We start from the raw sequence: 4,453 nt of genomic DNA, 5'->3' as shown, positions 1-4,453 counted from the left end.
ACACACTACATTTGGTTAGACTTGGGCTCAGAGGGCTAGGAAGCATGTCGAGGTTTCCTCGGCTAGGAATTATTTCCTAGTTGGTTAGGAGGTAAATCCAGTTGAGTTAGTCAAGAGGAGCATTCAACAGGAGCAGAAGTTCACAGGAATCTCCATTAGCCATCGGTACAGGTATTCCTCTATATATTGTTCATGTAAATTTATTAAAATGGAATCTTCACTATAAGTTAGAAGGATTAGGATGTAAATGGTAAAATTTTCATTGTTTAAAAGCCTTGTAAGAAAGTAAATTATTGCCTATGGTTGCATTTAAATTCTAGAGAAATAGATTTGTTAGAAGACCCTTAGGATAGGGCTCTTACACATGGTATGAGAGCCAGGTTCAAAATCCAGACCCAAGCTCACTAAACCCACAATTTATACTTCTCACTAATGACAACCTTGCATATAGATTTGAGCCCTATGTTTACACACAATCCATTAAACTATGTGAAGTCTATGTTGAGCTCGGCCAAATACTCGAGTATAACATTTTAAATGATTCATACATTAATACTACCAATCTCTCACCATGTAAGTATGTTCATAGCAATTTTTGATAACTTGATACAACATTTTAGCTTAAGCAATTCCGTAACTGATATTGGCATTTCTAGAAGTTACAGACCCAATGCCTGCTACAGGTTTGTCTTGAAGACTGAAAGAGGATGGTTAGATTCAGAGGCCTAAAAGGTGTCTCTAGGAAATGGTGCTCTTATAGAGCCTGGAAATGAGGACTTCGCTATTGTCTCTTCAGCGTCAGAAATCATGGGTAGCATGGTTATTCCCTATCCTCTTATTCTGTTTTTCCTGCTAGTTGTATCAAGGCCAATATTTCCTCATATATAGATTGAGATGAGCGAGTTCTAAGTGGAAGAAATGGGCTTTCCAACTCTTTATACGGCACAGGATCGAATCCTAGGGACTAGAAATGGCTGGGAGTCATTAGATTTCGCTGGAATATGCATCCAAAAGCTTCATACTAATCGGTTTTTGCATATAAAAGCTAAATCATATATGGTAGCTGTCGCCATAATTAATCGATATATAGAACACTAGTGAGTTATATATATATATATATATATATATATATATATATATATATATATATATATATATATATATAGAGAGAGAGAGAGAGAGAGAGAGAGAGATTGACTGCATTGGGGATTGATTGGGGATAAAAATGATGTCAAGAATGAATGTGAATGGTGGCATGTGAGGTCTCGAAGATGCCACAGACCTCCACTGCAACAACAACGAGAATTTGAATTTGCCAACATTCAACGCAATGCTAGATGTGGAAGAATGATTTACTTCTCACAACAATATGAACAATAACGATATAACTACTACCAATATGAATAAATGCTAACAGCCATCTTGAGGGCGCCTGTTTCAATATAGATGTGAAGGATTTTTGATGCTATTCATCTCTTGTTAATCCGAATCTCGAGCCTCCCAATATGGTGCTACAACACGCCATGAATTCTTGTTCGTCATCGCCCACCTTGATTTTTAGCCTGGACCCTTCGCAGGTCCAATTTTTTCTAGCTAGGGGAGCCACCATCATCAACGTCATCTTCATCATCACCATGCTCTCGAGCTCCCAGACATTGCGAGTTCGAGTCCCTTCCATGAGTTAGCCTGTGAGGGGTTGGTGAGCAGCGACAATGCCAGTAGCAACAGTAGCAGCAATAGCTACTTGTATGGGAGGCTGTCGGGAGGAATTTTCAGGCAGCTGAGTCCCAGCTTTGAGGGTTCTAGTACCCACACGAACACTGCTACCCCGATGCCTAATCTCAGTAGCCCACACAGCCAGATGGGTGGTAGTGGTACCTCCAATCTGAGCCCCAGAATGATGCCCGCGAGCACCCTGAATTTCTCGAACACTAGATTGTTTGCTAGCAATAATCATAACACCAACACAAATAATAATAATATGAGCAATATTCAGGGTTTGAGTAGCTTTGTTTGCCCTCGACTCCCTGTGACATTAAATTTTAGCAGCCCGATGATTCTTAGACCCCTTCAGATTTGCGCCCCAGTGGATGCTCAGCCTACTTTTTTCCAGAAGTGTGCTGCTCTTAGGCATACTTCCCTCAGCCCATGTGCAATGACCCCTTGCATTGGAATGCTCGATGAAGAGAGCCCTAATGGAAATAGCAATAGCAATGTGTAAGGGAAGAGGACGTTGATGTCGGTGGGTGATAATAAGAAAGAAGAGGAGGATGTGGATGAAAGCAATGATTGGTTTGGTGATTCAATATGATTCGGATGATGTTGGTGGTAACAATAATAGTAGTTATAAGGTCGACGAGATTAGGGAAGATGGCTTGGCCTCTGCAGGAGGCACTGGGAATGCTGCTGTTGTTAATAACAATACTAATGGTGATGGAGATAAGGGCAAGAAGAAGGGCTTGCCTACTAAGAATCTGATGGCCAAATGAAGGTGCCAAAAGAAGCTCAATGATAGGCTTTACATGCTTTGGTTTTTTGTTCCTAAGATCAGCAAGATAGATCAAGCCTCTATTCTGGGAGATGCAATTGAGTATTCAAAACAATAGCTTCTAAGTACAAACAACATCAATGGAATCAGCTACAACTGTCTCAGTGCCAGTATCAAACTGAAATTTGGAGTAGACTGGAAACCTTCATTTCGTGCAACATCTCATCACTACCCATGTCTTTAAAAGACTCAGACACACTTTCCCAGATTCAAATTCAACCATAACCCACCAGAATGGTAGTGTACAACAAGGGGTACATTAGGATATTCGGATGGAAAATGAATATCAAAGAATAAAAGCCCATCTTGATGTGGAGTCCCAACTGCTCCAATAATCACAGCCCTGAGCAAATCCATCCTATCCTCATAAATTCTCACAAATATTGTTTCTAGTAAATTTTCTTGGAGAATGCTCCATTCCTGCTGAACTTTCTTCATCCATTTCTGCTTATTAATATGCTGGTTTTGTTTCTTGGTGGTAGAAGTGATCCATAGGGTCCTTTACAATACCAAACTATTTGAAGTGACCTAGGTCATGACCACTGCTACTGGGCAAGCTATGCGCTGTATTTTCCTCCCTTTTCTATTCCATGTGCACTATATCCTCCTCTCTTTTTTGTTCCATATCAAGGTTACCAAATATCAACTTAACTAAATCAAAATCAATAGTTTTCTAGCCTGCATGACCATTTTTATCATCTTCTTCAGCATTATTGCAGACCGATGCATCATCTTCATCTCCAAGAACCACAAATATTTGTTGAGGTCTAACCTTTGACACCATTCCAATTGCCCATGCTACCCCGATGTCTCCATCCTTGAAGACTTATGACATTCCCAATCCATGATAGATTAGATTCTTGGAGACTCTTGTCAAGCTCTACCTTCTCTCTTTTCATTAGAGTGTTTTGGTTTCTAGATAGATCTATAGTTCCAAAAACATTTTGGGTCTTGTTTCATCCTTACATTCTATTTGTCCAACCAACTGATTGACAATGGCAGGCACCTTTGTTTCCCCATATACAGGAAAGAGACATGTAACGATGTCCCCAACAAAGTAGTAGTAATCTGGATGGTGAGTTAGCTCATACACACTTACCAACTCCTCGCCATCAAATTTATGTGTATCTTCAAGACAATCCATAGCCTTGAGCCACTTCACTCTTCCTGTGCGCTCTTTTGAATCCACACACTTTACAAATCCAACTCATTTGCCTTTATAAGAAGCACCATCATCATCTGAATCCTTCTTCAACAAATATTTTTCAGAAAATAAGTCATACTCTAAAGGATTATAAATGGGAATCAATGTTCTAGAATCTATGCCATATGTCCTTGTGCCATCTTGCCATATCACATCTACCTTAGTCCCTTTGTTTCCCACAAATAGCACCCCATCAAGAATGATATCTTCACTGTGGACAACAATGTCATGTGTGGTGAGCAGAGTAACTTCTAACCTCTTCCTTTCTGACATCCTAGGAAGGAGGCACTAGTCGCCTAACTACCAATTAGTATGTGAAAAACAAGACAATAAATTTAGTTGCTCAGGGTCCTGTTGCTCTGCAGGGATAATATTTGGCAGAAAATTGTAACCAGGATTCACTGTAACAATCCAGTTGACCCAAACTAATCCCAGTTCCACATCACATATTGTAGCTTCCTTGTTATTTTTCTTCCATTCACTATTGGTCACTTTAATTTCTTATTAATTTAAGCAACCAGTGCTACATGAATTGTCAGCCCAGGGAAGTCTCTTTGTTTCAAAGGCAATCACACACTGTATATGCTCAATCCCAAAAGCAATGAAAAATTGTAGTATCAATTACTCTAATCACACCTTGCTTTAAACAAATTGATGTTCTAATTTGAGTTACAGCAGGAACAATCTCTCTATTGTAGACA

At 39.6% G+C, this 4,453-nt stretch overlaps 1 pseudogene; it reads left to right on the top strand.

Moving 5' to 3' along the window:
* Positions 1-1,225: 1,225 nt before the first annotated feature.
* On the top strand, positions 1,226-2,606 carry LOC149231173 (transcription factor ICE1-like; annotated as a pseudogene).
* The last annotated feature ends 1,847 nt before the right edge of the window (positions 2,607-4,453 follow it).

This window comes from Pinus tabuliformis, chromosome J (genome assembly GCF_031772625.1).
Source record: "Pinus tabuliformis cultivar Carrire ecotype Pingquan chromosome J, CPIR1, whole genome shotgun sequence".
Lineage (NCBI taxonomy): Eukaryota > Viridiplantae > Streptophyta > Pinopsida > Pinales > Pinaceae > Pinus > Pinus tabuliformis.
This window is presented reverse-complemented; position numbering and strand designations above follow the sequence as displayed.